We start from the raw sequence: 13,003 nt of genomic DNA, 5'->3' as shown, positions 1-13,003 counted from the left end.
GGTGCTCCCCGTTTAGTCCCGATTTGTATCTCAAACCGGCACAAATGGGCTAGCCATATATGTTGCAGCCCCCTCCCCACTCTCTTGTTTTTTCTTGGTGGGAGGAGTGTGGGTTTGTGCTAGTCTTTTTTTACTAGTATGCACTAGAAGTGTTTGTTGAAATGTGTGTTAGAGCGATACCACTTGAGTTCACAGAAGACAAACATGATATGAGGTGCCCGAGCCACACTTAAGCTTCCTCCTCTTAATTTCCACTTGTCCTAAAAGGTTAGCAACTATTTTCTCGTTTAGATCGTCCGGTACTAATTTTAGGATCGTGCTTGTGTTTGATATACAGTTGTATGATGCAGATGAGCCATCCATGGATGTATGGTGACCGACGCACACCCGCTTACAGAAAAGGTGTGCATTATTTTTGCGATCCGGCCGAGGCGAACAAGCATGGTGCTGGCTTTATGTATTGTCCATGTGTTGAATGTCAGAATGAGAAGGGTCACACTTCCTCAAGAGTAATTCAGAGCCACTAGCTTCATTCCGGTTTCATGTCTGGCTATAATGTTTAGACGAAGCACGGAGAAAGAGGGGTTATGATGGAAGACGGCGATGAATAAGAGAACGATGATGACAACTAACGATCAATGTTCCCTGAGTACGCTGATACCGCAATGGAAGACAATGAAGAAAAAAGTCAAGGTGAAGAACACGAACCAGATGAGCCCGATGATGATCTTTGTCGGGTCATATCTGATGCACGACGAGGATGCGATACTGACAAGGAGCGGTTGCAGTTCGAGCAGATATTACAGGACCACAACAAATTGTTGTACCCAACTTGTGAAGATGGCCAGAAGAAGTTGGGTAGCACACTGGAATTGCTGAAGTGGAAGACAGAGAGCGGTGTGGCTGACTAGGCATTTGAAAAATTGCTACTAATAATGAAGAAGATGCTTCCAAGAAAGAACGAATTGCCCACCAGCACGTACGAAGCAAATAAGCTTGTCTGCCCTCTAGGATTAGTCGTGCAGAAGATACATGCATGCCCTAATGGCTGCATTCTCTACCGCAGTGAGGAGTACGAGAATATGGATAAATGTCGGGTATGCACTGCATTGCGATATAAGATCAGAAAAGATAACCCTGGTGATATTGAGGGCGAGGGTTCCTGCGAAGGTGATGTTGTATGCTCCTATAATACCACAGTTGAAACGTATGTTCAGAAACAAAGAGCATGCCAAGTTGTTGCGATGGCACATGGAAGACCGTATGAAAGACGACAAGTTGAGGCACCCCGCTGATGGTCGTCGGTGGAGAAAAATCGAGAGAGAGTTCCCAGACTTTGCAGATGACGCAAGGAACTTATGGTTTGGTCTAAGTACAGATGGCATGATCCTTTTGGGGAGCAGAGCTGCAGTCACAGCACCTGGCCCGTGACTCTATGTATCTACAACCTTCCTCCTTGGTTGTGCATGAAGCGGAAGTTCATTATGATGCCAGTGTTCATCCAAGGTCCGAAGCAACCCGGCAACAACATTGATGTGTACCTAAGGCCATTAGTTGATGATCTTTTACAGCTGGGGGCCAAACCAGTTGTACGTGTGTGGGATGAGCACAAACAAGAGGAATTTGACCTACGAGCGTTGCTTTTCGAAACCATCAATGATTGGCCTGCTCTTAGTAACATTTAAGGACAATCAAACAAGGGATACAATTCATGCACGCACTGTTTGTATTAGACATAAAGTATATATCTGGAAAAATGTAGGAAGAATGTGTACCCGTACAATCGTCGTTTTCTTCCTCAAAAGCATCTGATGTGGGCATTACCCTTCGGGTACCTGACATTAGTCTACCTCCTTTGGCCCAACTAGGGCCCATGAAGATTGCCCGCCGACCAAGGTGGGCCCATATGTCGGTTCCAACAAAGGGGACCTATCAGAAGACGGATTCTTGATGAACAAGGCAAGAAGACATCGCTAAAGGAAAGACTAGGGTATATCTCTTTGTAACCTAGTCGAGTTTGGACAGGACTCTCGAGACTTGGCCTGCAATATAAGGGCCAGGAGAGGGCTAGCCGAACGGACAACATCGATACGTAGAACCATCGTAAGTTTGAGCTGGAAAGCTAGAATCTTTGCCTCTCGGCGGGTTAACCATAGCAGCCTATCGGGTACCCCATTGTAACTCAATATATTCGATAATCAAGATCAGACAAGCATGAAGTAAGGGTTTTACCTCATCGAAGGCCCCGAACCTAGGTAAATCTCTCTCCCTATTTGTTTGGTATCCGATGTCTCGTACTAGCCTGCAAGATTCCGTCAACCCTAAGCCCCTCATGGTGGGCATTGCCGGGGAGCACCCTCGTCAATTGGCGCCGTCTGTGGGAAACCTGCTGGTACAGGGCACTTCATCGGCTGCTCCGATCATGTCGGCTACATCTTCGCCGGCATCCCCGACATCATCGTCGGCTCCTTCATCACCAAGCTCGGGGAACTCGATTCGTTTCGGGTCCTTCGAGTTTACTCCGCACAGCGATGCATCGCGTTCGGCCTTCTCAGGCCTGCGCAGCAGGATGGCTATGACGTTCGGGAGCATTCACTTCTGCGTCGACTCTGGGGCCATCCTTCGGCTCCCTGACCCGTTTGCTCCCAGCACATCAAGAATTGTGACTTCATCGAGTGCCGCATCAACTACTTCATCCCCGATCAAAGTCGATCTATCAGCTACGTTATCAATGTCAACTTCAACATCTTCGCCATCGACATCATCGCGCCGTTCCGCGTCATCTATGTCTGTTGGATCTAACGACTCTGGATCATCAGATCTAACATCGTACTACTGCCTCAACTGCGACACTAGGCATGGGCTAGGCTTGGATGATACACCTTTCGTTTGCAGTGCCAAGTACTCCTCTGACGAAGAAAGTATCGATCGCATCACCAGGGCAACCACCTGGAAAGCGACCCACCACCAGATTTATGCTATCATCAACCCAGTTACGTGAGCCGAACTCTCCGAAGGCGAGCACACCCCTCGTGTCAATCGTGGTGGACATCGCAATGTCGAAGATAGCGCCAGTAATGACGATAGCGCTTACACCATCACCGAGGAAGAGTGGGAGATTGCTCGCAATGCCGTAGCCAATAACACTCGAATTCCCGCTAGAGCTTTGGCGGGAACACTCAATGCATACCACGGTATGATAGAGAAGGATCGAGTTCGGTTAGCAAATGAGCAAGATGGCCTCGATCGGTGCCGGCAGGCAGCTGATCAATCAAGCGAACGACGAAGGGGGCTACCTTCCCATGGGAGCGCGTCTTGCAGAAACCAAAGTCAGGGGATATTTCGGCCACGAATCCCTCGCCTTTCAGAAGCCGATGCAAGGGGGATTACCTCGAATCTCTCTAACTCTTTCATGACTATGGACACCGCGGGCATGATCAGGCCAAAGACAGTCAAAGGGGTAACAGCCAACCTTGCAGCGTATTTGATCAACAACCAGCCGACATCCAATGATCCGATGGCGCAAGCTCATAGGGGCTCACCCCTAGAAAACAAAAAACTTTGCATGAAGGTAGCGGAACTAACCATCGCTCAAAAGATGCCCGCAACGACATTACACATAGTAAGATTGACAAAGCTCGCCGTCGATGAGCTGCAAGGGAAGGCTATGACATCGATGATTCCGAGGAAACCCAAGAGTATGATGGTGAACTCCGAGGTGCGGATTGTCTAAGCCACATGATTCGGGAGACGATGCCACCGAAAAGATTCAAGCCTACTCCTAATGATGCTGCCAAATATGATGGTCAGCAGGAGCCAAGGTCTTGGATAGACGATTATCTGCAAACCGTGATCTTACACAAGGGATACCAAGTAGCGGAAATGCAATGTCTACAACTCTACCTGAAAGATTCGGCACGAGCATGGCTGAGAGGTCTGCCGAAAGGATCCATTAGGTCGTGGGAGGAATTGGTCACTTTTGTCAAAAATTTCCAGGCTACATACAAGAGGCCCGTTGGAATTGAGGAGTTGCGCCAGTGCCATCAGAAGCCGAGGGAACCGATGCGCGCGTACATTGGACGTTTCACTAAACTTATGAATGCTACCAAAGATGTTTCTGTTGACAGGGCGATTGACGCCTTCATTGATGGCATCCGACGAGAATCTTACATCGATGAGCTCGCCCGAAAAAAGCCTAAAACTATCACCAAACTCATGGAAATTGCCAATAGTGGGCTGATGGAGAAGATCTCGCGCGGAAGCCACGCCCGCGCAGTGATGACGAAGAAGATGACCAGAAGCACGAGTCGGGTCACCGTCGTGATCGCAGCAAAAAGAGAAGAGACCGTGGGTACGAAACCTTCGGCGACACCAACATTGTAGCTGCTGGATAATCCGATCGACCTGATGATCGGTATGATGATCAACAGAGCGACAGATGCGACGATCGTCGGGATGGTAACTACAACGGTTCTGGAGTAAATCAAGGCAATTATAGGGAACGGCCACCACGGGTCCCGGAATTACCGTTCGCCGAGCAGTTAAATGCTCCTTGTTACATACACGCATACATTGACCCGAAGGAAAAATTGAGCCATCTACTCAGGGACTACTGACAGTTTCCTGATCTTCAGAAGTTTTATGAGTCGAATAAAGGGCAGGTGCAGCTCTCGAGCCCACCGCCGCCACCTCAGCATCAAGTTCAACAGGTTTAAACACGTGTCTCCAACGAAGCTTTCCCTCCACCTCGAGGACAGATGCGTATTATTCACAAAATTGGCATCTCTAGAAGGGAGATGAAAAAGCTTACGCAAGAAATTAGTCTTGCGGAAGGCACCATGGCTAACATCCCAGAATTCATTGATTGGTCTAAATAAAGCATCTTGTTCAGCAGAGCTGATCACCAGATGTATATTCCAAGGCCAGGCCATGCGGCTTGGTAGTCGAAGCACAAATTGGAGGATTCAACATGCGCAAAGTATTCATGGACGGTGGAACCGGATTGAATCTGATATTTGCAAGCACAGTCAAAAATTATGGCATCACAGTCGACATACTGCAGGAATCTGATACGTGTTTTCATGGCATTGTTCCAACCTTGCCAGCATACCCTCTCGGCAGGATTTCCTTGAATGTAGTCTTCGGAAAACCTGACAATTTCAGGAAGGAAATGATCGAGTTCGAGGTAGTAAATTTGGAATCACAGTACCATGCTATCCTTGGAAGACAAGCTTACGCCCAATTCATGGCCGTACCGCATTATGCGTACTTAAAGCTCAAGATGCCAGGCAACAACATGACCAATATCACGGTTCACGGAAGCTTTTCTCGTTCGGATAATTGTGATCGAGAATTCCAGAAGATTGCTGCCAAGTTTGGGATAAAGCAGGAAGTAAAAGCTATCGACTTTACTCCCAAGCAGTTGGCTCTTGAAGGCAAGGAATCTAAGCTTAAGGAGGTAGACAACAACAAGAAGACGAAGAAACAACCCGATGATCCTGCAACGGCAGTACCAACTGTCAAAGCTTCGACAGCAAATGTTAGAGCCTCAGCAGAAGGCACTAACCATTTTGCAATAATTGCCAATGCTTCTACAGAAACTATCGGCACTGCCCCGGAAGCCATCGACACTTCAGCAGACGTCGGCCAAGCCAAGAAGAACCCTCCTCTTACTTAAAAAGACGAGCAGTGGCATACATCTTCATCTTTCATAGTTTTTTTTTTCAATAAGGCTTTTTAAGCCATAGCAATTTAGCTTATCTTATTGTTACAGACTTATTAATAAAATTCAAGTTTTGTCTATACAAGTATTTGGTTGATTCGAGACACCCGACAAATTTTCCAAGATTCTTCGCATAATACCGCGAACGTTGACCCCAGGAAATGTGGATACAATAAGCAAACCCGATAAAAAAAGATAGGGAGCCGCCAATGTTGGTTATACCCAAATATTATCATCTAAGCCACAGGGAACATGCGAGTGCTGCAATTGATGATAACCAAAGGGTCCTCGAAAAAATACGATAAAAATACACATCGTCTTTCGCCAAGCACTACAAATGGCAGGGACAATACAAGTCAAGAAAGGCCTATGCCGGTACATCGAACAAAGAGTACTAAGAGCAACGGAGTCGATAACGCGCACAACTTCGTCGATTTACTCGGGGGTAGTTGCCAACAAAATATATGCTTTCGATTGTAGCAAAGTTGCGATTTCTACACGTTCCTTGGGCCCGCAACATGAGCTGATCACTCAAATATTTGTTGCCGATATTTTACAAAGCATCATAATACCGATGCCGAAAATACTAGTGCGACAAAACTTGCAGCTTGGTCGATAAATATATCAAATTGCGCCATCGGCGTCTAAGGGTAATCCTGCGAAGCAACGATACTTTGTCAAAAGTGACAAATGCGTCGCCTTCGAGAATTTGTTCATCTCTAAAGACACTTTTTGAGATTGATGAAAAGGAAAAATTCAAGATTTGGTAAATAAGTTACATCGCACATGCGAATAAACCTACACCCAAGGTACCCGAATATTCGGGGTATAAAGAGTTATCAGAAAAGTGATTTACAGCGATTATATCGATTACAACAGAATTACAGTAGCATCAAAGCTATTCATGGGGAATTCCGATGACACATTTTGCTTCGGAACTAACCTCCAATCTAGCAACTACAATGGAGGCAGGGTTTTGATGGCAGGAAAGTACTGGCTCACATTGCCATCGGCCTTTGCAACTGCTTCCAAGTCCAATAAAGGATGCTGATATAGCACAAAAGCAAAAGCTATCTCAGCTCCCGCAAGAAGTTGGCTGCGAACCAACGCGCGAACTCTCTCGGCATTCCTGAAATTTGACATCAAAGCTAGTAGCGTTGGAGGAACTAGATTGAGAGGGAACATGGCTTTCCATATCATCTTCAGGCTTGCATGACATTTATCGAAAAATCGGTGCACTTGTTGCACCTGATCCTGGAATTTTGCAATGGTGGAAGTTTTTGACTTGCTTGTCCAGAAGACTTCATTGAATTGTGATAGATTCGACAAAGCGTCAACCCATTCATTAACTCGCTTGTTCTCTTTGGACGAGTTCAGAAGACAAGAAGAATTACCCTAACAATCAAGGGAATCGAAGAAATTATCAAGTACTCACAGTTCAAACTTTCTGTGGCTTTCTGCAATTCATTTAGCGCATATCGCTCTGCTTCCGCGGCTAGTTCACCCTTCTTATTTATTACAGCTGCCATGGCGTGAATACCCAGCAGATCTTTTTCCATCTGAGAAGTTTGGGTCCTCATCCGTTGAAGAAGGCCGGTTTCAGACCCAGTAGCCGAAGAGTCTTCGACAAAAGGAGTCTCAGGGATCACCTGCAAGTACACCATCGAGTGTGTGTCAAAGATATGCGCAGTATTAATGGCTTCAAAATCACTCCCATCGGGAGCACGCAGTCAAAAATAAAGACATCATAATTGCAAAAGAAGAACTAGCAACATTGCCAGCTCGAATTCATTACAAAAGAAGGGATTGGAAAAGCCATTGTTCGAAACAAGAGTATCAGTTACAAATCAATCGAAACAACTATTCAAGGAACCTGTGTTTGAGTTGATAAGCTTGGGGCGGCTCCACCGGCAACTGACTTATTAGCTTCGACTAGATCAAGAAGTTGTCGTGCGCATTTACGCGCCGGCGCACTAAAAGGGCTAAGATCGATAGCTAGCCCATCTTGATCTTTCGGTAGCTCCTTCGTCAGCAATTCCATATCAGCCTTGAAGCCACACCCCATCAAAAGCTGGAAGGCGAAGAGTGTCGTAGGTACACGAGGTATGTTTGAATACCTCGATGATACCCTCGGTGTCGATGGAGAAGGTATCCACCAGTTGACCCAGAGTCTTGTTCTGGTCTGCTTTCGGGAAAACCATGGCATGAAGCCTCGACAAAACTGCCTTGTTCTTCTAAAGAAGAACTCAGACAAGTTCGCCAGAGTCAACCGCCAGAGAAATAGCGTCGGCAGCAGAACCAGCTGGAAGTTTTCCTGTCGTATACACAGGGATATCGATAGCTCCTACAAAAAGTGAAAGCAGAAGCAAAAAATCAATAAAGATAAACAAGAAAGAAGCAGTTGAAACAAGTTATAATATAACTACCCAGCAGGGTCCTGATGGAGTTGCGGAGCAGATCCTCCTTTTCCTTCACCTGGGCTAGGGCCTTTGCCTTCTCCTTCTCCTCCTTTGATAGTTTCTTCTTCAGCCGACCAAGCTTCTTCTTCAAAGAATCTACTTCTGCGCCGAGCAGTGGCCGCAATCGTAGCTGCCTGATTAAGCTGGACAGAGTTTAATTGAGCATCTACTTGGAGCCGAATATTCTCGGCTTGAAGCAGGGTGAATTGGGAAGCATAATCCTTTATTATTTTCATGGCAGCTTGGATACTATGTGTAAGGGTACATTGCCCCTATGTGTGGTTTTGGTAATTAATGACAACCCCTATGGACTAATATTTTCATTGAGTTTATATGAAGGAATACTCCATAGGGTCTACTTGTACTCCATGTGTTGGATTCAAGTATGGATGCCATGAAGATAAAGGTATACCTTGTGTATTGGCATCAAGATCATTGGTATGAAGATATATATGTGATATGATCAAGAAGAAGAAATGAAGATGGAGTTCTTATGTGGAACTCAAGATTAGCCATGCTCTATCTTAAGTGAGTATGAGAAGATACAAGGTTGAGTTGGGCAAGTTCAAGATGAGCATCTCAAGTGGATCACATGCTTGAAGCTTGCCGTCCATTTGGTGATAATGGACATGTGAAGATGTGCATCAATAGAGCTCTCTCATCATGGTGTATGGGGGAGCATTTGTGAGTCTTCACGAAGCGACGATGATCAAGTGTGGCATTCGGCTTGAGTGAAGCTTGAAGAGTTATCATCAAGATCAAGCGGGATGCGCAAGGCAAAGGTATGGCCTTGCTAGGTTTTCCTTTTACCGGTCTCAAGGTGGATGTTGGGAGATCGGATTATAGGATAGATAGCCGCACTATCAAGAGGGGCTTTCGGTTGGGTAACTTGATCGCATCGTCTTAGGGAGCTTAATCCTTTGCATACATTGCATATCCCTATTGCTTCTTGGTGTTTCTCAGTGTGAGGTTCTTGAGCTTGTTGCTAGCTTTACAACAAGCCCAAGTTCATCGAAAACGAAGTTCGCATGCATCCTCTATTGCGTTTTCAAGATTGGGTGATTTTACCGGTTATTCATGATATAAGGTTCTACCTTTTATATTCATGATAAAATCCCCTCATACAGATTTGTGTGGTTTCACTTTCTATTGGATGGAATTTGTTGTTATCTTCCAAACAAAATTGGTTTCATTCGAATCGGAGTTCGGGAGCATTTGTTATTAAAGAAAAAGTAAAAGAATAAAAGAAGAAAAGAAAAAAAGGGGGAGGAGCAGCCGGCCGGCCGACCGGCTTGCCGGGCCACGCGCCGGCCCACCCGGCCGTGACCGGCCCGGGCGCCAGTGCCTTCCGGGAGGCGTCCCGTGGGCATGGCCGCCCCATCCGGCCCAGTGGTCGGCCACCGTCCGGCCTGCTCGGCGCCCCGCCCGGCCGACCGGCCTCCTGGCCGGGCCGGGCCTCACTCGCCCCCGCGCTGCCCAGCTCCCCCGCGCGGCCTTGCTATCCGCCGCCTGCGCGCGGTCGCCGCCCCGTCCGGTCGGTGGGCCGGCCCGACCGGACGCCTGGCCGGCCTCCCCAGCCCTTAATCCGGTCAGCCGGCTGCCAGGCCGGCTGGGGCACTTTTTGGGCCCGTTTTTCCTGCAGTCTTCTTGTCTTTATCCCCCCAACGGTTTTATTTGCTCCTAGCTATAAATAGACCTTTCTTCCACCTTGAGCTGACTAGTTCTTCCCCTTTCTTCACCTCCATTGTTGCTCTTGGAAGAACTTGCTCTCCCCCTTGATTCCTCCAACCATTCTTGCTCATTCTTGAGGATTTGAGAGAGGAGATCTAGATCTACACTTCCACTCGATCCATTTCTTCTCTAAGTGAGAGAAACTCTTGGGATCTAGATCTTGGAGTCTTTTGTTGACTTTCCCCATTGTTCTTCCACTCCAATCTCATCCTAGCATTTGTTGTTTGGGTGGGATTTGAGTGTGAAGGACTTGAACACCTCTAGTGTTCTTGCTTTGCATCATTGCATAGTGTTGAGCTCTCCACCACGATTAGTTCGAGTGAGAGACCGTGAGCTTATTACTCTTGGAGGGAGACCTCCTAGTTGGCTTGGTTGGTGCCTCGGTGATCTCTTCGTGGAAGATTGTGAAGGGGCCGGGCTTCTCCTTCGTGGAGCTTGTGAAGTGGTTGTGGAGCTTGCCATCTCCGGAGCGGAGGAAAAGCTAACCGTAAGGAAAGGGCCATTATGCTTCGTGGGTGTGGTTCGGAGAATAGGGTGAGCCTTCGTGGCGCTGGGAATCCTTCGTGGACCTCCACTCCTCCAAACGTGACGTACCTTCTTGCAAAGGAAGGGAACACGGGAATACATCCTCGTCTCCGCGTGCCTCGGTTATTTCTATACCCGAGCTCTCTTTCCTTGTGATAGCCATCGTGCTTGAAGTACATATATCTTGCTATCACTTGTGCTACATATATCTTGTGCCTATCTTGCTTAGCTCTAGTTGCTATTGTTACACTTAGTTGAGCTTAGCATATTTAGGGTTTGTGCTTGTAAACTAAACGATAGTTTAATTCTGCATTCTTACAAGACAAATCCGCAAGAGTTTTTAATTGCCTATTCACCCCCCCCCTCTAGGCGACATCTCGATCTTACAATTGGTATCAGAGCAAGATCTCTCCTTGTTTAAGGCTTCACCGCCTTGAGAGTAAAGATGTCGGCTAGTATAGTGCACAATGACACAATAGTCTTTAATGGCACAAATTATCTTTTGTGGCGAAATTGCTTGCTTTGTAATCTTCGGACCTTGTGTCCAAATATAGAGCAATTTCTAGATGTCGGTTTTTCTCCTCCGATGGATTCTCAAAATCTATCTTTAGAGGATGAGAAAAACTTACATCTTGAAGCTCAAGTATCTAATGAGCTTTTATTCTCCTTGAGACCCGATTTTCGTAGGTTCTTGATATATATAAAGCGAAAATCGTCTCATGAGATGTGGATCAAGCTTAAGGAAATGTTTGGTGGATCCACTTCTCAATTGGTCGGTGGTGACTCCAAGGAGCTCTCTTCCCCTTCACATCATGAAGAGCTCCAAGTTGCTTCCACCTCCGGTCGTGATGAGTTATCATCTTCTTCCACTTCACCAACGTGTAGCAAGACACGAGGTAATGATATGGTGAGTGGTGAGGAAAATTTCAATGTTGATATTGTACTCAATAGTGATGATTCTTCATCTCTATCCCGTTGCAATGCTTCCTCTTTGGACTTAAACATATCTAGCACTGAAAATAATATACATGCTTGTGTTGATAGTCCTTGCATATCGTGTGTAAATTGCTTACATAAATCCCATGATGATATGCTTGCCTTGTCTTGCTCCCATAATCAAAATACTTCTATTTCCTCTAGTTGTTTGTTGACTAACAATGTAGAGGAAACCGAACACTCTATGGATCAAGACATGTTTTCAAATGAGGATTCAAGAATCTCTTCATCTTCATCCTCCCATATGCACATGTGCCTTATGGCAAATGGATCAAAGGTATCCCCTACTTTGACTCCTAACACCTCCTCTAATGATGAGAGTGATGATGATAATGATGAAGAATATAATACTTTGTTGCATGATATGTCACTTGTATATGCTTCTCTCCGTGGTAACAAAGAAGCTCGTGCTAGTCTCGAACACTCTATGGAAACCTTGAATAAGTACAAGGAAACCATAGTGGAGTTGGAGTCCCATGTTGAAAATGGGGAAATGAGATTCACTCTCCTCAAGCATAGGCTAAAAGATGAGAAGCATACTAATTTCATGCTTACACAAAAAATTGAATCCTATATGCATGAAAATGAGAAAACTATTGTTGATGCTTGTGCTACTAACTCTACTTCTTGTGAAGCATCTATCTTAAAGGAGAATGTTGAGCTTAGGGCTCAACTGGAGTTGCTAACTAGCAATTATAGGAAATTGGAAGAAAGTCATGAAAAGCTCTCGGGCTCTCATAATGATCTTCTAATCTCCTATGATGGGCTAAAGTTAGCTCATGAGGCAAGTATCACTAAGGTAACATCTTGTGAGCCTCATGTGGACATTAGCACAACCTCAACTCAAAATGCTATTTTGCCATGTGCTAGTCCTTGTAAAGCATCTAGTCAAACTAGTGATACACCTTGTGTTGGATTACTTGCTTTGCCTTGTTGCTCTAACAATGAAGCTTCTACTTCCTCTAGTACTTGTATTTCTACTAACCATGTAGAGGAAATCAAAGAGCTCGAGGCCCAAGTTCTTTCTTTGAAGAAAGACTTGGAAAAGCGTCATGAAGGGAAATCCGCACTTGACAAGATGTTAAGTGTGCAACAATCCCCCAATGACAAGAGTGGACTTGGATTCAACTCCAATAATAAGAACAAGTCCAAGAACAAGAACAACAAGAAGAAGGGCCAAGACAAAGTCAAGGATCCGGCCAAGTTGGTTTGCTTCAAGTGCAAGGTTGAAGGGCACCATGTTAAATCATGCCCATTGAAGAAGAAGAAGCACTTGAGTGAGAAGCAACAAGGGAAACGGCCACAAGGTCATGGTCAAGCTCAAGCTCGACCACAAGTTGAAGATAGGCCACTTCCCAAGAAGAATCAAGATATTGTTCCCCAAGAGAAGAAATCAATAAAGAAGAAAAAGGGGAACACTTGCTACTTATGCCGTGAGAAGGGGCATCTTGCTTCTTCATGCTTAAGTGGTACCTTATCTAACCCTATAATTGTTGATGATGATTATTCTCTAAGGAAGGATAAGGATGGCAATGTGTTTGCCAAGTTTGTTGGAACTCAAAGTGGTTTC

This window comes from Lolium rigidum, chromosome 6 (genome assembly GCF_022539505.1).
Source record: "Lolium rigidum isolate FL_2022 chromosome 6, APGP_CSIRO_Lrig_0.1, whole genome shotgun sequence".
NCBI lineage: Eukaryota > Viridiplantae > Streptophyta > Magnoliopsida > Poales > Poaceae > Lolium > Lolium rigidum.
Note: the sequence above shows the minus strand (reverse complement) of the source record.